Source organism: Tympanuchus pallidicinctus, unplaced genomic scaffold (assembly GCF_026119805.1).
Source record: "Tympanuchus pallidicinctus isolate F22 unplaced genomic scaffold, pur_lepc_1.0 scaffold1, whole genome shotgun sequence".
In the NCBI taxonomy this organism is placed as follows: Eukaryota; Metazoa; Chordata; class Aves; order Galliformes; family Phasianidae; genus Tympanuchus; species Tympanuchus pallidicinctus.
Window position 1 is genome coordinate 26,112,305 of NW_026294618.1, and position 26,837 is coordinate 26,139,141.

A 26,837-nucleotide genomic window follows, 5' to 3' on the forward strand; every position below is an offset into this window, starting at 1 on the left:
GCTAGCTATTCCAGCTCTACCCCATCCCTTGCTGAGTTGCCCAGCCTGGCTCTGGATGTGCTCCCATAATTCAGCAGCAACCAAAACATTGGTGTGCTGTACTAATTTTCAGGTGGCTCTATGTGTGCAGATCTGGACAGGTGAAGTAAGCTTGTGCAAAGGACTCAAACACATAGAGTGTGAATAAAAAGTGAACTTGAGTAGGAATAAGTCATTCAATTGCAAAACATAAGATTTCCAGCTTTTTAAAGTCCGATTATGAATGCACTTAATGTAGATTTCATTGGACAATGCAATATGTCTTCAATAAGACATTTCAGATACTTTCCTTGAATCTTTCACACTAAGCGAAAGAAAACAGATGCATCATATAAACATATGATTTAATGATTCAAATAAGACTTCAGTGTAGATTTCTGAAGTCTAGTTAGACTTTTTTTTTAAGCAGTGGTGACTAAAATCCAGTTGTGGGTATAGCAGTGTTTCAGCAAACACAGAACAGAAAAGCTTGCTTAGCTCCTCTTCATAGCAAGACCTGTTTCATTTCCATGCATTAGATCATTCTGAACTCCACTTTTGCCATCTTTTATGATCATGTTTTCAAGTTCAGACACTACACACAATGCATCTGCCACAGTTCTACAAGATGCAAATTTAAATCAAGAGGAAAGTATTCTTCCTTCTTCTTCCCAACTAGTGACAAAACTCTGGTAAGATCAATTGTGTGGTAATAAGATTAATTTTTTTTTTTTTGTCTTGAGGAAGCTAAAAATCATTGTCAAATATCAGCTGAACTGCTTTGAGCCAAATGAGTGCACATGAGTTACTATTTGTGGCAAAGCAGATATGTCCTCAAACATCTTTTTTTCTTCTTCTTCTTTTTTTTTTTTTTATTTTTTTTTTAATTATTTTTTATTTTTATCCTTTTCCATCATGTTCAGTCAAGTTTTACTGCATGAAATCAAATGATAACCTATCCCCAGGTTCCAGTCAGTTAGTATTCTCTAATGGATATTGTGATTTATCCTTTTCTAGCTCCATGTATACCTAAATGAGAATGACCCATGGAGTCATTTTAATTAAACACTTAGCTGTCCACTTGTTTGCCTCTCTGATTCATGCATCTTTATCAGTCCACTGACAAGACAAGCAAGGTACATGATTGAAAGTAGATTATAGAATTAAAATCTCCTTGATAGAAACCTTGCAACCAAATTTATCTTTTCTAAATAAACGTTATGTTCAGCTCTAAGAAACGACCTGGTATTCTTGAAATAGGAGATTGTCAGCATTATTTCACTGTTCTTTTGAAGATATTTCTGCTCATTTTTTATTCTTTCATTGAGTATCGTAATCGGTGCTAAATAAAAGGATCGCTCTGTTTTAATTATCAGATTAATTTTTCCTAAAATTTTCAACAGGGTGAGATTGCATTCTCAAAGGTTGTAGTAAAATTAATATCATGAGGTCCATCATTTTTATATATAGCAACAAGAAGCAGAACATAAGCCTTTTCAAAAACTCTTTTAGAAAACAGAATTTTAGAAAAAATGAATGTACTGTATTTTTACCTAAGTAAATTCTGTTCAGTGAATACACACAAGGGAAAACAAGAAAACAAAACAAAACAAAACAAAATAGCACAAAGAACCACCCACAACATTTCAGCTAGAAGCTCAGCTATATAATTGTTTTTAGACACTAGTGTGTTATGTAAAACCACTGTACATACCTCTGGTTGCTGGTTAAGGAATGAAAAAATTAAAGTAATTTTGAATTCTTGTTTTTTTTTCTCATTTCCTGAGATGAGACAGGCAGATACTCTCCGTGCAGAGAGAATAATCTTTTGCTTTTTTTTTCTGAAGTACTGCATCCAGTTCTGGGCTCCTCAGTTCAAGAATGATAGGCAACTTCTAGAGAGTCCAGTTGATGTCAACAAAAATGATTAGGAACCTTTAGTATCTGCCTGTTGAGGAAAGACTGAGACTGGAGTCTGTTCAGCTGGAAGGGGACTGAGAGGGGATTCTTATTGATGTTTATAAATATCTGAAGAGTGGGAGCAAAATGGTTAGGGCCAGGCTCTTTTCACTGCTGCTCAGTGACAGCACAAGGGGCAATCAATGCAGACTGGGACACAGGAAGTTCCATGTGAACACGATAAAAAATTTATTTACTCTGAGAGTGACAGAGCACTGAAGGAAGCTAAACAGAGATGGTGGTGTCTTCTTTTCTGGAGATATTCAAAATCTATTAGGATACTTTCCTCTGTAATTCACTCTAGGGAACCTGCTTTATTAGGGAGACTGGACTAGATGATCTTGAGGTCTCTTCTAACCTCTGTGATGCACTCTATAGTCAAGTGGCTGATTATATTTCAGTTAGAAATTCTAACAATTATAAAAGTAAAAGAGCATCAAACTCTTAACTGGGATCTTATTCCTGATAAATTTCCATTTGCTGGCTGGAGAATTAATATAAACAGATATACTAAGGAAAATAAAATGATGCTAATAACATGACTACAAATATGTTCATCATTTTTAGAATTTCAGAAACACTGAAGGATTTCACTGGAAAATGAATCATTTATTTCAGTTAAAGATGTATCGCAAGCAGGGACTGATACACTTTACTTTATTAATTGAAAAATATAGCTGTAACAGTTGTAAAATATTATTTCATTGATAACTATTATTGTCCTAAAAAAATTCTCAGGAAAAAGTCAAAACGCTCTTACCTCTTTTCATGTGATTAAATATTTTATCTCATTCGTACTTCATTCATTTCTTCGAAAACTTATAGTCTTTTCTGATCGTAAATCTCAATTCATATGTTCATGTGTTAATGTAATGAAACTGAATAATTAGGTCCTTTTAGTACTAGATATCAAGTAGGTTAATGAAGAGAAGATTTTGGAAAAATCTTTTCTATTCTGAGGTTATTTTAATAGCTAATAAAGAGGAAATAGATACAGAGTCTACAGCCAATACCTCTGTCTGACTGACATACTGAGATATGGGGCTTAGTTTTTTCATGTTTATTCCTCTGTCTAGTTTAATGCTTGAGTAATCATAGCTGACCTTCTAAGATGACAAACTGAATAAATAAAACAGTTATTCGAATGTTAGAATCATTTAGGGCAATAATGACAGAAGACCTGCATTTCCTTTTGCTAACAGGTAATCCATTCCAATGGATTCAGACAGTGTAAACAACCCTGTTTGTTAGTTTACACTAAACTCTAACTACTATTATGTTATTATTTATGCTATTATTTGAAGAGAACCTGAGGAAATACATGTGGAACTTAATCTATCACTTAAAATGATTAATAAAAATTGCCTAATGAAGTTTCAAACAATCTTAAATTCCTTGTAGCTGGAATGCATTAGAATTTCTTAGCTGTGGAGTTTGAATAAATTTTCAATTTACTTATTTATTTTTATTGCAAGTTATTGATGTTATGATTTAGGCAGTAAGTATGGAGTTTAACCACTCAAGAAATTAGATACTGAGATTACATTAATACTACTTCACTCAAAATTAATTTGGTTTAAGGTATCAATCAAAAGCTAAGAATAAGATTACAAGGGTTTCTCTACAAAGTTTTTACATGGCAAATGTAATTGGGTCAGCAAATAATACTAAAGCTGTCACAGACAAATCTAAAACTTCTTTATAGTTGTTAGATGTTAAGATACGTTTAAAAAACCTGTTCAATTGTGGAAGATTGAGTTAGACAATGATGAATTGACAATATTTTATACTTCTTTCACTAACCATAACTGAGATAATTTTATTTATTTATTTATTTATTTATTTAGAAGTAGATTGCAGGGAGGAAGGCTGTCTGCCTGCCTGGATGTAAAACTTTTCTATGTCCTTCCTACTGAATGGAGTTTTATTTTTTCTAGGTCTTTTTAGTAGAATTGATTTTATTCAGTTGTATCTCATCCAAAAACTGAAGGACTGATTATTCCTGCATGCAGCTTCTTACGTACTCTTTTTTTTTTTTTTTTTTTTTTTTTTTCATTATGTTAAAATCAATTTAAATTCTAACTCTTTCTTCCGAGTACCTGAAGCTTGTACTCATTTTGTGTTATCTGGAAATATAATATTCTTTCTTATTCAAGTCGTTAATACAACTATTGATTCAAATAGGTAGAGTATTTCATTCCGTTCTGGTAGTGTGTGAGGGAAGATTCTTAGCTCTCAAGGGAAAAAAAACAATTTTGGTTCTTCTGCATTTTCAAGATCTAATTCTAATTAAGATTTTTTCCTTTCAAAACAATTTTGTGAATCTCAGATTATTTTGATTAATAAAAAAATGTTTATGAGGATTTGGTTTTTTCTGTTGTAGAACAATTAACTGCTATATTCAAAATGAACAGTACTGAAAACTGTTTCAAAAGAACACAATTTATTAAGGATGGGAATGAGTGAGATGTAAACGAAAAAGAAGTCTTACCATAAGAATCAAACACAGAGAAAAAAAGTCATAAAATACAAAAATATGGTAACTTTCTGAGATAGAAAGAATGAATGAGATGGTTGCAAATTCAGGGTTACAAAATCAACTCCTACAGTAATAAATCTCTGAATTGAGATTTGCTTTTATGCATTTATGATTTCCTGTTCCTCAAAAGAAAATCAATTCCCCACTGATTTAATTAGATTTGACCTATATTTTGAAGATGAAGAAATTAAAATGAAGACTAAACATACTTTCAAAATAGTTTTCATAAAGTCTTCATACAGTACAGGAGGAATATGTAAATAGAAAATGAAGCTATATTGCTAATGCTGTGTTTTAAATTTCAGTTGAAATGTTTCAAGTCAAAACATCCTTAAAAAGTTAACTGTACTATCTGATGGAACAAAACTTATGAACATTGATTGAAAGTATTTTCTGAAGAAAACATGCATCCTAAAATCACCAATGGATTACCTTGCAAATACCTGATAAATTCAGCCATGGCTATTCGGTGTACAGCAGTAGTAAGCTTTCTGTGGAGTTTAGGTGTTTAAGTAAATAACAACAAAAAATCCACAATGTTGGAGAAAGCATACAGTACATCTCTTTCAGTATCTTACTTTGGGAAGTTTAGATTTTGTATACCTCCATTGTATTTTGTTTTTGTTTTTTTCTTGTTTTCCAATAATTATTTTCAAATATTTCCCTTTTTTTTTTTTTTTTTTTTTTTTTTGGTTGGTTTGTTTTTTTTATATTTCTATAAGGATTTATCATTGGTTATGAAGATTTCTTAATGGTTTTAAATAGACTCAGACTCAACATTTACCATTTATTCATTTTTATGATTTTTAGGATAAGCTTTTACTTACTACTGCCTTTGTTTATCAATTTTTCTCCAGAGGAATAAAATCAATAAATCATCATTTTACTGAACTTCGCCTAAAGGATGTAAATTTATTGATTAATTGTTGCTATAAGAAATTATCATCTTCAAAATAAAGGAGGAAGAGTATCTTGTCTTTAAATAATTGCTATCGTATTATTAATAATATACAGCATTTTACATCTTCAAAGCACTCTGCTAATTAATCCTCACAAGACTTCTGTAAAATCTTTCTACATTATTAATACTATTATAAGAAAAAATATTTAGCTAATCCCCATAGGGTAAGAATCATAATAGGAATTTAGATAAAAAAAATCTCTTCAGATAACAACATGAGTCAATACTACTATTCACTTAAGTCCCAACTAACCTTGCAAGTACATAAAGTCTCTAGCTGGTTTTTTTTTTGTTTGTTTGTTTGTTTGTTTGTTTGTTTGTTTTTTGCTGGTAATATTGCCTGACACTGGCTCACCATTGATAGCAGAGGAAGTTGCAAGCAGTTGTCAGTTCTACTGCTTTCAGGACCTTTGACACAGTCACTCACCACATCCTTATCTCTCAATTGGAGAGATATGAATTCGAAATGTGAACTATTCAGTGGATCCAGAACTGGTTGGAAGGTTACATGGCTCTATGTCCAGCTGGAAGCTGGTAATGAGTGGTATCCCTCAGGGGTTCTGTCTTGGGTTTGGTACTCTTTAAATCTTCATCAGTGACATAGATTATGGGATAGATCATGCACTCTCAGCAAGTTTGGATTTGATTCTCAGTTCTATGAACTGATCAAGAACAGGGTATACCTGTCAGAGTGTGACTACAGTCCTACTATAGTAACACTGTCTTGTTAAAAACTATTTAATTAAATTTTAAAACATAAAAGATTAGTCCTTTTACCGTGCCTTTAATATTTCTTTATTAATTCCTATAAACCTAATAATTGAAATTTTCTAGGCTAAACATAAAAAAATCATTGTATGCAATTCTTTTGTACTGTCCTATAAAATCTAAGGAACTAGATCATAGATCTAATTATATTACCTTCTTTCAAGTTCAAGAAGTTTTGGCTTAAGTCCTTTTCAAAGCAGTGAACATAAATAAGACAAAGAAGCAGAGTACTGTTCAAATAAATCACATTTTTAAAAAACAGAGAGTAAAAAAACAAAGTATTGTTTAGAGAAAAATAATATCCTCATACTATCACTTGATTGAATTTTAATGACAAGAGCTCAACAAATTATGAAATAACTGCTGAAAACTTTAATCTTTGTAGTTTTTTTAATACAAAACATACCATGGTTATTGTGCTTATTCAGTGCAGATTTTTAGCCTTTTTTTTTTTTCCCCTTTTTTTCAGTGTTCATGACATACATTTCAAACCTATTTTGTTTTTTGAGGCCATAAAGGATTTGAATTTTCTCTTGCTTAAGAAATGTCTTTGTACTAGTTTTGTTTGTTTTTAATAAAAGCTAGCTTTTTACATACTGAAGGATGTTGTTATATTTCAGCATAAATCTGAGAAGTTTGTGACAGTACCTTCTTGTAATTCTGATTCATTCTGTCAGAAAGACTCCTATAATCATGATTATAAGACAAAAAGAAATGTAAAAATTAATTCCACAGCTTATCTAATCTGATTTGGATCTAATTTGATCCAAAATAATTATAACATTCTTACATGCCTTTTACAGCAAACAATTGTTTGTTGAATGCCATGAGCTAATAGGGGGCAGATAAAAAGTCACAGGAAGTACAATTTAAATAAAAAACCTTCTAGACTGGTGTGGCTTTGCAGATCTTTATTCTTGCTTAAACACAGTGTGCACATTTTTGTCTCTTTCCCTTCAGATTAATTACATCTGCATTTGCTTGCTCCAACTTGACTGTTTACTCTTTTATTTTAACTTCAATTTTCTCATTTTCTATAAACCCTACCATTGATTTTGCACTTTTTGGATACTACTGCATACTATTTATCCAATGATCAAAAAGTTTTGTGTATAGATGCTAAAAACAAATCTGTGATCTGTTACGTTTAGTTGTGCAGTATAGGCTTTGTTAAGTGTATAGTTTGTTAACTATAGAACTTTGTTAAGTATAGTTTGTTAAGTGCTTCACATACACATTAAGAAAGCATAATCCTTAAACTTTTAATTTAATGATTTGAATCAATCACTGTCATTGATAACAATTCTTTTTGCAAAGATAAGAAAAAGATGCAAACTGCTTTGTCATACAAGTTATTTAAGATATGCATGTTTTCTTCTGTTTCTCTTGGTCTTTCAATTGATTAATCAATAGTAGTTAAGTCAGTCCCTATATCTATGATCTATGTTCTCCTTTCCTGTAGAAAAAGATAAGTGAATACTTCTTGTCAAATTTGAACCATTGTTTTTTTCACTTAAACATTGCAACATAAGTAATAAAGTAGTCAAATAAACAATGGGTATTTAGCATAGATCTTTCAGAAGAAATAAATTTACAGTAGAAATTAAATAATTCTTAGACTGCTTACTCCTTTGGTTTTCTTTCTTGAATCTTTGTTCATGTGATAATTTTATTTCTTGATTCATCCCTTTGTGAAATAGATGTAGGACTGTGCATCTTCATGTTTGTTTCTACTAGCAACATCTAACCTGGGCTTAGTTTTGATTTTTTCTACTTCTGTAGTATTTCTGATCTTGTTCAGCTACTATAGTCTCCCTAGACCTTCTTCACTACTGCTCTTGAGTCATCATATAGAAAACCTGTCTCTTGTATCTGTTGGGCCTGTATCTGTTGCTCTGATTTTTTACTGAAGTCTGTTATATTCAATCCAATGGCTCTTAAGGGATGTTCTATGTGGAGAATTTTTTACAGTACTTTGTTTCCTAAACCCAGCTCACAACATCTTCTGATGCTAACTCTTAGACAAGAACTATTAATTTTTCCACTTGTGCAATTTATGTTGATTTATGACTCTTCTGGTTCCCATATCAGATCCAATCAATGTGGATTTAACTACCCTCTTCTATACTCAACAGTACAGAACTGCAGATAAAGTGTTCATAACTACTTAGATTACTTGCCTTTTAATATTAACATATTAACAGAAAAAGAGACTGAGATTCACCTCCATCTTTCAACTTCAAGTGATATTTTCAAGATTTTATGCAAGAAACTCATGGCTGAAGATGTTTTTTTAATGTCAGATTCTTCCCTTCCACATCATCTCCGAAGTTATACACACCCAGTTCTTTTGTGTCATACCACAAGAGTCCAAAGAACTATGAATTCAAAGCTAGTCCTTCTCTCCTTTTTATAAGATGCGCTACAGGTGTTGTCTCTCTATACTATAAATCTTTTTTATATACAACTCCAGCCTTTGTTCAGTTTGTTGCTCAAATAACTTCAATGAGCCAGAAGAAATGGCAGAAGCTATTGGTTAAGCCTGGCAATAGTGTCATAGAATGGAGAAAAGTAATTCTCTGATTCAAATCAACAATCAATAATCTGCCTTTTCACATAAAGAATTAACCAGAGAAGCATGGTAAGAAATTTCCCACGTGGCAAAATAGGTAACTGTGTAAAAAAAAGAAAATAATTCACTTATTTTCCTTCCTTTATTTCCTAAAATGAAGAAAAAAATAGCTTGATCTGTAGTCAAATAATCTTTAGAAAGAGTGAAAAGTGGATGGATTCTATTTGTTTTTCTTCTGGTTTTAGCTATGAAGAACTTAAAAGACTTTTAAGTTCTAAGTCCAAAATTTTTATTTTACCATCTTTCAGTGAATTCTGTAGTTTACAAGGGCATATATACTTGCACATACGCATGGACTTTTTTTTTTTTTTTTTGAAGTTAAACAAATATGCTTTTCCAAATTTCTTATTTACATTTAAGAATTAAACAGTACAAATAGGTTCAGGTAAAAATCAAAATAAGACTCTTCAGAGTATTAAAGTCGGTATCACCAAAAAAGTTGCTTGATAATATTAATTAATAATTGGTATAAATTAATAGAATCATCCAGGGTTCTACATACTTTGGTAGAGAAATCCTAAAAACATATTACCTGAAAACACTGTCTCTAACAGACAGATTTCTTCTTGTTTTTTGTTTGATTTTGTTTGTTTGTTTGTTTATCCTCATGTTAAATAATCTGCAAGAAGGTCCTTTTGGAAGAAACTTTCACTGTGATTTATATCCAGTGTAGAAGTAATTCTTGATAAACACTGGCGGGGGAATACCATATATATTATCACATATACATAGGCTATGTATGCATAGCTTACATAGGCTATGACCTTTCTCCTTCAAACAGTATGCTTTCCAGCCTTTTCTGGAAGTATCTTCCCAATTTATTTTGAATATCTGACTGGGAACAGGAGAGATAATGCAATGTGAATGTACTTTTAAAATTACACAAAGAAATCATGACATCCTAGTAGCCAAAATAACACATTTGGGGAAAAAATGGTGAATCTTGTCCATGTGCATTAAAATTACATGTAAAAAACCCTGACAGCATGTTTTTTTTTTTTAAATTGGAGAATATAATACAGAAGCTAAAGAGATTAAACTGTTGAACTTGCCAGTTCTGAAACAAACTGCCAAGAGAAAAATTCTGCTGTAGGCCCAGAAATATATCTCATGGGATGTAGGTACATGTGCCTTGCCTCAGTTCCTAAAATATGTGTTTCTAATGTGCTGCTGAAAGGTAAAATATGTCTCCCAGTAGAACATGACATGATTCTCCTCATTTTTTTTTTATACTTCCAATCTACTGCTTCATTGCCTGTTCAGTATGAAGCCGTGTTGAAATTTATGGTTTCATTCGCCTATAATTTTAATAAGATGGCTAGGTGAAGAGATTCATCGAAGCATGGATAAATATGAAATACATGAATAATCTTTGTAAGAAACAAATGATATAAACATGTAACTGTTGACCTCACAATATTATGGGAATAAACCCTTATAATATATGCACTGATTATTCTGTAAGAGCACTATCATGTTGCCATAATTTTCAGTTTTCTTCATATGATGAAAATGTTTAACTGCACATATATATATTTCTATATTCCAGTTAAGAGATCGTTAATAAGGTATCTTCTATGGGTTAATACTTTTGTAGGGAATAACACTCAAGAATAAGTGAAAAGAACAAAACAACCTGTTTGTAGGCCCCTGATTAGTGAAACATAATCAGGCTGGTGAGCTTCACAGAAACAGGAGTGAAACAAAGCATTATGAAAACAGTCTCTTGAGTTCAGTGTCTATATTGACTTGTTTTTCTAAGACAGAAAATGCCCAGTTAAAATTGAATTGCACATAAACTGTTAGATAAAACAAGACTGAAAAGCTGTTATTTCATAACAGTGCTCATATTAAAATTGACAAATATTAAAAAAATATTATCAGAAAATCTGACCATCTCCAGTGTCACATAATGCTAAGGACAGCACAGGAAATTTGCTTATCTCCATAATATCTAGTCTCTTGCTGAGTATCTGTGAATTATATTGCCCCGGTAAGGAAGCATTTATTCATCACAAGATGCATATTCACTACTAATCAAAAAAAGGGATTTCTGAAGCTGGATCTGTAAACATACTTTCTTCATCTACATTATACTTCTATAATTTCTAAAATTGGAAAGTTTGTGTACAATTAAGAGTTCTGTACTGGGAGCTGAGTTTTTTATGGTGAAGTAGTAAATATTTTTAGGCTAATATAATAACTAACATAGTTGAATATAATAAGAAAAAAAGTAAAATGAAGAGTGAAAAAAATAGCAAAAAAAAAAAAAGGTAAGCCCTTGGCAATATAGGTTTGAAGCAGAAGCAGCAACTAAGGAATTAAGATAAGTTGTTGCAACTTTAACCACACCTTCATGAGCTTCATCACTATTATTATAATTCTCAGTAAAGTTAATAAACCAAATTTGGGTCCTAGTATATGTAGAGATCTGACTCACTCTTTGACTTCGTCTAGTACTTGAACAGACTTTGCTGGAGATTACTCTGTAACACTAGATTAACATAATCTAAATCTTAATAGTACTTTTGCCACCTATGCAAGTTCTGAGATTTCAGTTGTGAGGCCTCAACTGAAGCATTGTGTCCAGTTCTGGGCTCCCCAGTACAAAAAAAGACAGGGATCTCCTGGAAAAAGTCCAACAGAGGACCACAAAAATGATTAAGGGCCTGGAGCTTCTATCTTATGAGGAAAGGCTGAGCGACCTGGGTCTGTTCAGCCTTGAGAAAAGGAGACTCAGAGGGGATCAATGTCTATAATGAAAAATGTCTGTAAATATCTAAGGTGTGGGAGGCAAAGGGATGAGGCCGGACTCTTGTCAGTGGTGCATGGCAATAGGACAAGGGAAAAGGGCCACAAACTGAAGCATAGGAAGTTCCACACAAATGTATAAATGTAAAAGAACTTCCTCACAGTAAGGGTGATGGAGCACTTCAACAGCTCCAGTGATGCTGTGGAGTCTCCTTCTCTGGAGACGTTCAAGACCTATCTGGATGCCAGCATGTACAACCTGGTGTAGGGAGCCTGCTTTGGCAAGGGTGTTGGATTCAATGATCTCTAAAGGTCCCTTCAAGACCCTGCAATTCTGTGATTTTGTGATTCCGTGATTACGTTAGAGATTACCTAAAATCTTTCCTCTTCTTAAAAAAAAATCTCTTTAAGATGGTTCCCAAGGTGCTGTTTTTGATCAAATGCCCTGATTTATATTCAGTATTATGTTTAATGCTGGATATCTCAAATATGGTTGGAGATAAGATATTTGTGCTGAATAAAGAAAGCAAATATCATGTCAAGAAAACCTTTTCCTGCAGTAACAAGCAACTATAAGACAGGAAGAGATTTTGTGCTTTGACTACTAAAGAAGACATCCATAAAACGTTTAAGTCATTCTATTTCTAAATGCTCTAAAGTGACTTGTCAGTTAAAAGCCTTTAAGAAAAGATTAATTCATGTGTTTTAACATGTTTTAACATGTTTTATTTCTAACCTAACACATTAAAACATGTTTTATTTCTTCATACTCCAGTCTGTCCAGGATTACTATTAGAAAGGAAAAGAGAAAAAGCCATTCCAAGACTCCCAAGGTCCATTCTATGTTGTCAGTTTCATTTCTCTACAGAGTGAATTTGTTGCTAAATATTTAGAGTTGTCTTATTCTGAAATGATATATATTAATCAATGAAACTTAAGACTGCGTGAACTCTTTCAATAAATTCCTTAAAAATGAAAATTGTTACTCTGATTCATGAAGAATAATTAGTTTGCATAAATAGATAATTAAAGTGCTAAAAATTTCAGCTATTCCATGATTTCTCAGACATTGTTAATAAAGTTTTCCCAGTAGAAAAACAGCTTGTTTCCTAAAAAAACATACCTGACATAGCTAAAAAAATTATACTGGAACATTTTGGGCCCAGATGTACCTCATGAAGTTCAGCAAATCGAAGTGCAATATCTTGCACTGACATCTCAGTAACCTGTGCTATCAATACAAGCAGGGGAAGAAAAGGAGAGAGAGCAGACTTGCCAAAAAGGACTTGGTGTACTGCTGAATGGCAAGTTGGATATAAGCCAGCAATGTGCCCTTGCAGCCCAGAAAACCAGCTGTGTTCTGGGCTGCATCAGAAGTGTGGTCAGCAGGTTGAGAAAAGTGCTCCTGCCACACTTGTATTAGAGTTGTGTGTGAATTAAATACTTTGATGCTCTGTGTAATTTAAGCCTTACCCTCTGCTCCCTCAAAGATCCATAAAAAAGAAGAAAATCGCTGCACTGTTGAGGTAACCAGGAAATACAACTATAAATTAAAACTTATGCCAGTTTAAAAACAATGAAGATATTAGTGTAAGAAACAAGAATAACATAAAAAATGATATAAAAATAACCTTGTATCTGGAAGATGTAATAGATGGCTGAAGACTCAGTATCTCTCTGAAAACATAGCTTTTTTATTTTTGTCATGGTCTTTGTTAATGTGAGGTAGCAGCCCCATAAAAGCCAGCTGAGTTCATTAGGCCCATCCAAAACTAATCCAAGTTATGTTTGTTGTGTATAAAAATCTATTGTGTGAACATTCTCATTCCTGTGTGCCTGATCATTAAACTTGCCTTGTTTTGATGTTGTTTGAGTCTGTAATTCTATTGGAATTCCAACTGTCAGGTAACGTGGTTAAGTGGATGTGGTGTATGAATCAGCACCTTTAGAAATAAAAGAACAAAATTTACTATAAAAATGTTTTACCTCTGTGCTGAAGAGAACCAGGTTTTCAGTTCATGAGGTTAATATTAGCCTGTATTCATTCTTTACTGCAACATAGTCCCATTAAAAATTATGAACATTTGCCTCATTATATGTAATTGACTGAACAGTAAGAGTTATATAACAAATTGGATTAATTTAATTTTCACTCAGAGGGTGGTGACACACTACAGCAGGTTGCTCAAGGAGGCTGTGGATGCCCCATCCCTGGAGGCATTCAAGGCCAGGCTGATTGTGACTCAGCTGCCTGATTTGGTGGTTCGCAACCCTGCACATAGCAAGGGGTTGAAACAAGATGACCATTATAGTCCTTTTCAACCCAGGCCTTTCTATGATTCTATGATTCTGTAATGAATTAAAACAAAGTGGTTGAAGCTCTCAAGTCAGGCTATATACAAGGAGCAGGCAGAAGACAGGAACTAGTTCAGTGCTTCCTCTAAGCTGACTTCTTTTAAACATCTAATTGTATACAGAGAGAAACTCCTGTCATTTGGGCCAGAAGGAAACTAATTATTTAACTCTGTATGAGCAGTGACTGACAGACTCATGAGAGCCAAGCCAAAAACAACAAATGTGGAACACGATAACAATTCGTCAGATTTCTGAGACGGGTATCTAGAATAGACATATCTAGAAATTAATTCTAACTCCATTTCTGATTCTTTAGTGTCAATCTCTGAGTCTGATCCCAGACTGAAGAATTAAGAATTGCTCAGTAAAGAGTGGTACTTAGAATCATGAAGGAAAAAAAAAAAAAAAAAAAAAAAAAAGAAGAAATGATACTTCTTAAAGATTTTATTATATGAGAAGGTGTGACAACTGTAAGCCTGACAGGTTTTCGAGCCAAGCAGTATGAGATTCTGCAACATGGTAGAAGAGATTGTGAGAATTTACTGCTTGAATTTATAGCTTTAGGGATTCTCTGCACTGAGCTAATTTATTTAGTGGAGCTGTGTATCTTTTCAAACAGAAATTCTTCCAAGCTTAGGTTCCTTACTTGCATTTACGCCTACTGAAGAAAGGGGATTTAAATGTTGATGTTGATTTTTCATGTGAGTAGTCTAATTAAATTGATGAGGCAGTAGGAGCACGTACAAGACAGAGCGTAATAAGGTGGATTTTGTATACATTCCAAAATACATACTCCTTACCATTATTTACTATGAAAAAGAACTACTTATTATTAATTTTTAAAATGAAAGCCATGAGGGCAAACTGCTTGTCATTAATTGCTGGAGTTGTTCTGCTTATAACACAGATGCATGAACTCTATGCAGAAATGAGTAGGGTTCAGGAGAGTTGGGCTACAGCACAGATAGTAGCTAAGTCAGTAGAGAGATAATGAATAACCATGTGAATGAATTAGAACCACTCTTGATAATATGTTCTGTACACTCAGATTTGGAAATTTTCAGGCTAGAGCAGTTGCTAGGTGATCGTATTTTCTTTTGTGGCAGTTAATTATGCCACTTGTGTACTTCCATAAGAAAATTATAAGGTCATTCTTTGTATAAATCTTATTGCCATTCTAGAAAAAGGATTTTATATAGTTTCATACAGTTAATGCTTATCCATCAGTAGCTAGTGCTGTGTGTGATAACATCATCTGGGTCTTTAGCGGCCTCATCAGAATGACACAGATCTCCTACTATAATCCTGTGTGGATATCTTGAAAACCTTTACTTTTTGAGACAATTAACTGAGCTTAATAGCTTATGCAAATGGATAAATTATGTTCCCTGGAAATGATGGGAAAGAATGGAAGTCAGCTTCTAATTTGAAACACTCCCCATGTTCTTAGCTCTGCCTCCTACAGTATTCATTTGAATAACTACCCTATCCTTTTTTGCTGATAATATTGATAAGATTTTAAACCAGTATCTATGATGCATAGGCTTTTACTGCAGCTTGTGAGTGTTTTGTTAAGCGTTGCCTAGATTGTGACAGAGAGATAACTTGTATGATGATGCAGATCATTCTTTTCTCTTTCAAATGATTAGTGGAAATCTCATTTACAAGATTTCATTCTTGTTAGCATGGGGAAATTATAAATTCATCTTGATATTTTAATATTTATGTTTTGTTGCTAAGCGTATGGGACACTGTTCAGGACAGAACTTCAGTTCTGGTCCTCTCTGCCAGCTTTTCTGATCATTGTTGTGTGATTGTGTCCAACTGACCAACATGCAGACAAACTGCCAAAAGGAGCAGTTAAGACGGTAAGGATTATTGTTTTGCAAGAAAATGGCAGAAAAAAAAAAAATAAAAGCATTTGTATATACAGTGCTCTGGTAAAGCTATCTCATGGCAAGCTTGCATGCTCTTACAAAGACTGTGTTTAACACTATGTCTGCCTGAATGAGCAATGCTTTCTCATTTTCAAAATACCTATCACTGGTAGTAAAGTGAGGAAAAGGGATGAGATCTATTTTTCATAGCATATGTTCTCTAATCCAGCAGAGATAATCCAGTGTTTGTAAATTTACAATTCATACAGATTCTGCAGGTTTAGATTGGGATTTATATAAAAATAACCCAGAGAAATCCTTTGAAAATATTTTTTATCTATACAAATTTAATTGGTGGGTGCTCTGAAAGTAATGTCTCTGTATGGGAACTGCTGAATCATGGCCTGAACCTCTGATTGATCACCTGGGGTGAGCAATGAGTCAGCCATGGGAGCACAGGTGAAGGCAATTCACCTGTGCTGCCCAAAGGGGTGGAGCCTGATCCCACCTCTCCTAGACCTATTTAAGAGCTGGCTACCAGTGGGGAAGGATCTCTTCTGGAGATCTGCTCTGGTGGAGTTTTGTAAGTGAGCCTAGGATGCAGGTAAGCTTTCTATCTATTTTCTTTTTATTAATGTAGTCTACTTTGCCAAGCTCTCTTGTTTATTTCATAATTATAATATCTTAATGTTCATTGATTATATGTGTCTCCTATTTAATTATGTGGGCTGGCATCATTAGAGGTAGATGCTGATGATATGGCAGTAGTAGAACCTTCCCACCAATATTCCATTCCATTTTGTTGCCATGTGCTGCTGTAGATGGTAGCAGAGGGGTAGTCTGACAAAATGACATCTGATATACAAGTATATAAGAAGTAAAGATAGGATGCTGAATTCCTCCACACAGAAGAAATTGCATATACTGACTTTCACTTCCACTTGCTGAATGTTTGTGGAGGCCATACAGTGAATGAAAGTGCAGTGAGGCAGTGGATGGTGCATTTCAGCTGTGGCAATAGTAATGTGAAAGATAAATCACATTTTAGATGGCCATGTACAGCTGTTACACCACAAAAATGCCTTGATTAGCTAATCCACAAAAATTGACATATCATCATCAGGGAATTGTGCACAGAGCTGAATATGGGCTTCAGTGTGTTGGAAACAATAGTGGCCAACATTGGAATATCACAAAGATTGTGTCAGGTGGGTCTTGTGAATGCTTACATAGGAAGAACATCATACGCAAGTTTGAGCTATTGAAGCTGACAGCTTCCCAGATGACATTATTACTGGTGATGGGATGTGGTGTCACTGATACAAGATAGAATCAAAACCACAGTTTGTGGAGTGGTGACATGTGAATTCCCTACTGAAGGATGAACTTAAGACAGCATTCAGTAGATGACGTGCACTGTATTTTGGGATAGGAAATTGGGGATCCTTCTGGGGCTAGATTTGATTATCTCTGGAGGATTGGCGATCTCTTTGGGGCTGGACTGGATGATCCCTTCCAGCCCTTACTATTCTGTGTTTCTGGGTTTCCTGGACCCCATCAACTCTGATTGTAACGTTGTTACACTGATTTAGCTGAAGGTTTGCACTTTCAGAATAAGGCTGGGGAAGATACCCTTTCTGCTGCAAGATAACATCAAGCCCTGTACCTGTTTGAAGAATGTAGAACACATTACTAATCTTGGCTGTACTGTCCTAACACAGCCACTCTGTAGTCCAGATTTGGTTCCTACTCACTTATTTTATTCCAATAAAAGATGGACTGTTTGAGCATTTTCCTTTCAGTGATGCTATCACAGGCCTTGAGAAACAGTGTTTCTACTGGCGCAAATTTTTGTGCATGACATATAGACTATATTTCATTGTTTGTGAAAATGCTCAGCTGATGTTGATGATTAAACCAAAAACTAGTGTTTTGTAACTGAGAATTTGCTCTAACAAATAGTGTTCTACTCTTTGTATTGTTTGTATTTTACATGAAAGTAAATAAGAGGCATTACTTTCAGAGTGAAGTATGTTCATACTGGGAAATTGTATTGAAAGCTGGTACTTAATATATTCCTTGCAATTCTAGCTGCTTACATGCTCTTCACAGAATATTAGCAGTAGAAGTTTAATAATGTGTATAAGCAGTGCTTTTTGAAGTATTCAGTTGGCTTTATTTATTGTCTGAATGATTAAAAATTCAATATTACAAAACTAAGGGGAATGTCTGTTGCCTTATCCTGCCTTCAATTGCCTTCACTTGCTTTCTCTTCCCCTCCCTCCTCCTCCTTTTCTTAATTTTTAATTTTTGTCTCCTTATTCCTTCTTCTTAATCCTTCCTCCCTCCCCCCTCCTTCTTTTTCCTTTCGCAGGAAGCTTCCACTGCAATAGCAGTGAAGGTCATCCATTGCTTGCACGCAATGTCCTTCAGCGCATCACCCATTTCTTGTATTCCTTCTGAAATTTACAGAAAACAAATTGACCAAGGGATGGTAAGTATTTGCTACTGAAGGCGACTTTAGCTTTTTGCTGGTTATGTTACGAAAAGAAGTAAGCTAGTTTTGAGGCAAATATTTTGCCTACCTCTTAAAACCAAAAGAGATTTTGTGATACAAAGCTCATCTTCCTTTTCTCTCTTTCTGAAATAATTGTCTGTGTGAAAACAGATGAGACAACTGCTTTTGGAAGTAGAAAATTTGTGGGGAAACAAGTTGAGACTCTGTACTGATTTCACATTATTTAAAAAAAAATGAAACTAGTTTTTATATAGAATTCAAATTCTTCACTTCAGTATTTATTAAATATCCATGTAGTTGTCATGTTTAGTAATATTTTTGTAGCAGATTTGGAGACTACTGCAGGTCTCCAATATTTAAAGGAAGATAATAAAAAGGTGGAAAATCAACTTTTTATATGAGTAGATAGAGATAGGACAAGGACATATACCATTAAATATTCATCATTTGTGTTAGTAAGATGCTTTAGAGCTCATCAAATGAATGCTTTTATCTTACTATCTAGCCATAAGATATTATGCTGTTCTCAGTTATTCTTTTCCTTCATTTTCTTGTGAGCAATAAGAATTTTGTTTATTTATTTACTTGTCTTTTCCAATTGTGGTTTTTCCGTTTCATTCATTAAAATACTTGCAGCCGCAATGGCCATATTTTGTCCTCTCATTTTCTATGTCTGAGCTCTTCAGCCTATTGCATCCTAATTGTATTGCTTTTGAGAATTCCCTGTCTGGGACATTAGTTCAACACTAACTCATAGAGAAAAGTGTCTCCCACTGAGTTGGTAACACTAAAGAACTTATTGCGATACTCAAGTGTTCCTTGGAGGTCTCCAACTCTCCAATTAATTCAGCCTGAATCTGTTTAGCTTGTTAAGGACTGACAGGATTACAATCCATAGTGGCATCACTGCTTGAATTCATAGGAAACTATCAAATTTGTCATTTTTAAGGAGAATAACAAATTAAAAAGAGGTTAGTCTAGGTAGTGTAGCGGTTGGTTCAGTGGTGAACTGAAGATATCTGTTACAAATAAGTTAATTAAAATGCTTACAGTAATATTTTCTTTTTTGCTGTAGAACAAAATTGTAAGTACCTGTTTGAATATGCTTAATACGGAATTCTAAATACAGTTGAAATACTGTGAGTGGGGGAAAAAAGGTTTAATATCTTATAGTCTTCATACTTATAGATTTGTGATGGCAAAGAATAAAGAAAACATCTCCAGAGTTCATATTACATCTTTAAATTCTGAAGCCATATACATATTAGAAGTCTGGAGTACCTCTCCTATAAAGAAAGGCTGAGGGAACTGGGCTTATTTGGCTTGGGGAAGAGAAAGCTCCGGGGTCATCTCATTGTGGCTTTCCAGTATTTGAAAGTAGCATACAAACAGGGGAGAGAATGACTGTTTATGATGGTGGATAGTGATAGGACAAGGGGCAATAGTTTTAAACTGAGATGGGAGGTCTGGGTTACATATTAGGAGGAAGTTTTTCATGCAGAGGATGGTGACACACTGAAGCATGTTGCCAAGGAGGTTGTGGATGCCCCATCCCTGGAGGCATTAAAGGCAAGGCTGGATGTGGCTCTGGGCAGCCTGGTCTGGTGTTTGGTGACCCTGCACATAGAAGGGGGGTTGAAATTAGGTGATCATTATGGTCCCTTTCAACCCAAGTCATTTTGTTATTCTATGATTCTACGGTATACTATCTTTTCAAAAATCTTAATATTTACTAATACACCTAAATTAAGCATAGTAAATAAAAAAAATAGTAAAAAAACAGCTATAAATTTGATGTGAGTTATCTTTATCTCTTCACTCTACATTTGAGCAAGCTTAAAATATATTTTCTGTATTTTAATAAAAGGAGTATGGAAAGCATCCTTTCAAAGTATGAGTACTCTTAAAGATGCCAGTACAATGAAAGAACATTGATAATATGTTGCAGAAAACCTCAATGATGTTTGAAGTCATTGAATGTAATAATATTTGAAGCAAAATAAGTAATACTAGCAGCAGTGTTATTACTGCTTGTGGTAGGTCTTGCTGGTATGGGGTAAGATAACTTCATGGCATCCCATGAACTAAGCCACGCTTAGTTTTATTTAGTAATGCTTGTGATAGTTAATAATTACTTTAACAAGGCCCCGTAGTTATGGAGAAGGACTCCAGTCTGCTAGTCATGATAGAAGTGAAATTACTTAGTATTTTGCAGAACTCAAGCTGATTGAATGTTTTGAGATTCATCATAACTTTTCTCAAGTAGATAGAAAAAATATTTTAAGTACCTTTGGAGCTCTAGTTATCATTTAATATACAATGTATGAGTACATATACCTTACAAAATCTTGAAATCCAGGGATTCTTCTAATTTTTAGTTGTGAAGTTATTATACTTCCCTATTATAATAGTACTTTTTATCAGAAAATCTCAGGGTGTATAACAGAAGTTGTCAGTATTACTTCTTTAAATAGCTGTTGTAGGAAATGTATTCTTGAATTTATAGCAAATGAAAGCTGCTTTCATGTCCACTTTTTCTCTTGGATTTGGGATAAAAGACACTGCTTTGCAACACTGATATACTGATTATAGTTTCTGTACAGTCTTTCCATATTCTATATACAGTATATATACTTTCTATATACAGTATTTCTATATTCTTTTTCCTTTTATTAACCTTGGAAATTTATCAAGGAACTTCAGATAATGCCACTCAGCTGATGAAGAGACATACCTGCTGCTCTGACCAAAGCTGCTTTCTAGCAAAGAGCAACTGTAAACCTTAATTTATCTGATATTACAGTGGCCTCGTGCTCCTTCATTTTATTGTAATGAATAAAGGTATGACACCCCCAGGGCTTTCAAGACATTATTTCTGATGTAAAAGAGAATATGTAATTTTCCCAGTCTCATTTCAATTTTCTGATTAGTGAATGTGCTAAGGATTTAAGTATTAAGAGTACTACATGAAACAAGCACTGTGAGGTGGGCCTTTCTTCTGTGTGCAGCTACAATATACTGATTTTTTTTCAATTGCTTATCCTCTCTCTATATTTTTGTTCTTGTAGTAAATTTCATTCTGTAAAAAGCAAAACTAGTTGCAGAATGTACAATTTAAAAGGTTTTACTCCATGCTTACTCTACTTTCATAGCATGTATTTTTCTTGACACAGCTTTTTAAATGCTTTTTGGTGATTTGCTCCTCTTCCCACCCCTGAATTTTAAAGTGGTTGTGGTAGTGTTACAGTATAAATAAAGCTGCAGTGTTAAAAGAAGATAAGAGTAACAAGGTTGTTTTGGAAGTCTTGTACAGGTGTTTATGTCCTGTCCTCTGTTAAAAAGATTGCTATTACTTTGATAATGTTCTACAAAGCTGCCTGAAATGAAAAGGCGTTAAAAGTCTTGTCCTGAATGTTGTTCAGTTCTATCAGTGTTTTGCTACAAGGTATAGGAAGTTGGGGAGGACGGTGAAATTTAGAAGAAACAAAAACGCAGTATGTTTTATAAGGTTAAACTTCATCTTAAGGTAAAAGTTTGTCAAAATGTAATTCAGAATTTTTAAACCTCTTTCAATTATGTTGCTATAGTTTCATATGTAGAAAGTCTTATATAAAATAATGATGAATATAAAAAATATGTAAAAATAGGATTGGACTTATATAAAATAAGTTTGTACATAAAAAGCACCTGATTCGTCTTTTTCAGTGATAATTCTCACTGCTAATCAAATGATCATCCTGTGCACATTCTTTCTGGTAGTTCTTAATGAGGTCAGACCTCTTTTGTGGCTTACGATGCTGATATTTCTCTAACATTAATTTATTAAGTTTGCATCCTCTAGTCAGGAGGAATTAATTTTCTCTGACATCAAATATCTGAGAAATTTTCTGAACAATGTATTTCCATTTTGTGTACACCAGGATCAAATATATTAGAGGATATACAAGGCAAGTTCTATTTTCATTAGGGTAACATGAAACAGCAGAGAATGGAAGCAAGACTTGTTTTTAAGCTTGAACATTCAAAGTGAATTTTTTTAGTTTGTCCTTAATCAGATAACCATTTCTGAGGGTGGATTTAAGGTCATTTGCATTATAATTAGCTTCTTGTGGGAGACTTACATTTCTACAATTCTGACTGTAGCAGCAAATATCTGCAGGATATTTGCAATTACACTGCAAATAGTCATCATGACCATTGCTTGAAAAAAATCTAGTCCTTTGAGCCAAAAAAAAAAAAAAAGAGACAAACAAAATTAAAATGATAGAAATATTAGAAACTCTTAATATTCACTGGCATGACATACTTTTAGAATCTGAAGAAGGGCCAGAAACCATTTTACTCTATTTTTTAGCATTATCTTCACCATTAGCTCTATAGATAGCACAGGGAAGGTTACTTGTAATTACAAGTTGAGTACCATCTTACTGTAGAAGATATAACCTGAAATGAGTACTTCATCATTAAAAGGAATGCTGACATTAGAAGTTTCAGACCAGGATTGCAAACAAGCAGCAAATGGTATGGAAAACTGCTTATTTATCTGGTAAGAAATGTTGAATTAATTACTTATGTTATCTATTGTTTTGTAAAGTAGCTCAAAATCTCAGCGGAGATATTTTGCAGTGTCCAAGAAAGTGCAAAACATAAAATGGAGCAATAGGAATGTGCAACAAAGGTTACTGGAAACCAATGAAATCTGATCAATTGTGTGTCAAGTACAGGTACCTACCTAGTATATACTGCGGACTTTCTATATTTTCATCTTCTGCTAGAGTAATTCTACACCCTGTGGCCTGCACTATTGTTTTTAAAAAATGACTCTTCCCATTTTTGTTTTGTTAACTTCTTCTACAGTCTAGACAACATATTCTTATTTAAAACACTGATTATATATTCGTGCTCTGTTAGTTATAACAGTTACTGCCCAATTTCATTGACATTCCCAATCAGTAAACACCTGTGACTTTTCAAAGAATTTCCTCTGTTCTTTGATCTTGCCAGGGTGTTTTAGGGTATTTACCAGAACATGACCTCTGCAGCACAGGTTCTTAAGCTGTTTTAGGACCTACGTATTACCTGATATATAATGTTGCAAACTTGTGAAGCTACAGTTCACTCTATATGTAATTTAAAAGAGTAGATATACTGCTACCTCAGTGGCAATAATTATACTATTTAGTCATAGGAGTAAGATTATCACTGCAAAAACAAATCTTAGCCTCTGTTTTCATTGCTGGTATTAAAAAACATAGAATGTTACACTAAAGATTTTAAAAATTGAGTTTCCTACAATGTCTCACTGTGAAGAAAATAATTTCCTACAGAATGTCTCTGCTACATGATACTGAGGCATATTAATAGTCCATGAAAATCAGTGGGTTTATCTGCAGAAACTGCACTTGGAGTCCAACCAGAGTCCAATGTTCTGATGAGATCATTTTAGATATTAAACTCTCTTCATGTGGAATATGTTAATATCAAATTTAATTACTTGAAAATATTTGACATTTTGATATTTTAGTTCAGCAGAGAAATATAACAATGCACTGAAATCACAATATAGTCAATACAATGGATGATTCATAATACAACCATTTACCAGTCTCTATATAATCACCATCACAATGCTGTGCCTCCCCAGTCAGTGGGGAAAAAAAAAACTCATGGCTTGGTACAAGATCAAGACTGTTCTCTTCACGGTTCATTCTGCTGGTCGTTCAGTTATACTCCCTGTTGAGTGGAACAGCATATTAACTTTACCTATTCTAGTCTGCCTTACATAAGAAGAAATTCATGCTTTTTTTTTTTTTTGGTAAAGGCTATTTACATGGCCAACTGGTCCAGTATGCTGGTACAGACAGAGAAAACAGGCCAATCTCTTGTCCCCTCTGTATTAAGCTCATCTTCCTTTGCAACAGGTGAGACATTCCCTGCATTCTTCTCTAAGCTGTGCCCATCTCCTCTCAGCCTTCTTGCATTGTTGGGGTTTACATGTGGGTAAGACACTCCTACAAATGAAGTGTGAGATACCCACAGGACCTGAATGTCCCTTCAAAGCTGTAGCTTGTGAAGCAGGAGAAGGCATGTTGTGAGGGGGGGGGGGAAAAAAAAACTACTAGAAATAGGCCCAGAATGAGAGGAGACCCTTGCCACAAAAGTCTCAACATCTGATTGTAGTCACTCCCAGCCTCCTTTTTGTGTAGAGTGAGACCTGCTGTACTGAGCTTCCAGTAGGATACTGGGTGAGGATAACTCAGAGACAGGTGGACATCCTGGGAGACAAGAAAGGTTTTTCTTGAGTAAAATTTTAAACCATAGTATTAATAAGACTTTTCATTTTTATCCAGATAAGTTGGGCTGTTAGATTGTTAAGACTGAAATTGAGTAATGATAACTTTTTAGCCCTGTATAAATGGATTTTAACTTTTCTCCCATAGTAAGATTTTCAATATAACATTCTTGTACAGTTTTATCCTTTCAGATATATGTCATTATTATGTTAAGTGGTAGGGCATTGCATTCAGAGTAGTAACAACCATAAAAGTAGAAATTTTGCAAATTAAATCATTTCATACCAAAAATTAAATGAGGCAAAACATGTGTAGTAGAGAGCATCCTGAATATTAAGTTTTCACATAGCTTTTCCACTAAAATGTTATGCCAGAGGAAGTAAATCTTACATTTTCTTCTAAATGAAATCATATGTGAAATGTCTCTAGAGGACTAATTCTGCAATTTCTTTGTCAGTTTGTGAAGTGGTGCGTTATTAGCTGTCAATCAGATAATGTACTTGTCAATCTTAATTATTTTGCATCAAGCCAAGCACATGATCTCCATATTTAACAAGTTGTTTCTGAGTATTCATAATACATCTTTAATGCATGTCTCAACAAAAGAAATTATTTTAAAAATGTCAAAAATGAAGTAGAAAGAAATCTTTCTTTTCAGAAACAGTGATGATGGAACAGTCTGTCCAGGGAGGTGGTGGAGTCACTGTCCCTGGAAGCATTCAAGGAACATGTGGATGTGGCACCAAGGAACATGGTTAGTGGGCATGGTGATGAGCTGATGGCTGGACTAGGTGATCTTAGTGGTCTTTTCCAGCCTTCTATGATTAAAGCCTTTTGATTTCAGTGGTTATTCTGAAATGTATTTCCAGAATAACCACAGTCTGTTTTAAATCAGAAACTCATGCCTCTGTATATAGCTATAAAACAGATTATCTTGCATACTAATAGCAATCAATTACACTTATATGGTAGGGATAAGAACGCAGTTTTCACCAAGGGACAAATCTAATATCTCTAAACTAGGCTACGTGAAAGCTAAAGCAGCTTCCCATGCAATGGGAATCATAATGAAACGAACAACCAAAAAATAAATCCAAAGAAACTTCACTATATGAATCTGATCAATCTGCAAATCAGCAGATCTATAGCTTTTCCTCTGGATTTTATTATGCTTTAGATCACATTTATACTTCAAAGGATCAAATTATATGTGTATCATTTAGTAAGCAGCTCTGTTAGTCCACTGAGATAGCCACACTTTTTTTTGATTCAGCACACGTATTATTATAGAGTCCTGTGCAGAGGTAAATAGAAGGCTAATGAGTGACAATACACAGTAATATTGTAACTCATGCAAAGCTTCTTCAGAGCACAGTAGCTAGTATAACTATTAAGAATAAAATGAGTTGTCTGTCTTCTTTTATTGTATTTCATTGTATTGTAAAAATCAAGCACTGTGAAAACTTTAAGACCAATGCTTCTATAGTTATATCCTAGAAAATCAGTCAGTGTATGAGAGAGTTAAAGCAGCTGATATTCAGAAACAAGAACGTTATCAGTGCTAATGTGTTGCTATGACACTCAACTAATGCAGAAATAAGACAAACAACAATTTGCTTTTCTCTGTAGCTCAGAAACCAAGCAGAACTTGAAGTGAGAATGGTTGTGATGCAGTCCTGATTTCTTTTTTTTTTTTGCTTTCTTCTCACTGTATTGTTGTCTTTGGCTCAATAAGATCATTTGCATACTAATCACTTTGAACAAGGACAAGAAAATCATGGCTAATACTGAACTGAATATTAATATGCCATTAACGTCTGCTCCAAAAACACATTCTTACAACATCATCTATTGACTTCGATGCCCACAGTAACAATGAATTTCACAAGCAGACTCCACAGCAAAATGCCAAATTGTACTGATTTGAAACTTAGGAGAATGTGCCACCAGTGCCATATTTCTCATCAGTTCAGTGCTTCACTGGACATTTCTGATTCTAAACCACCTATATGTCTTTCAGACCGTAGCATAGATTTGGCAAAAGTAGGGGGTACACAGGGTAATTTGGTGAAGTTTGAAAAGAACTGGTATGAAAAAATAAGTTAATCAAGAAACTAGTAATGAGGTATAGAACATTTTTAAGAGTGAGAATAAAAGAGTTAGGAA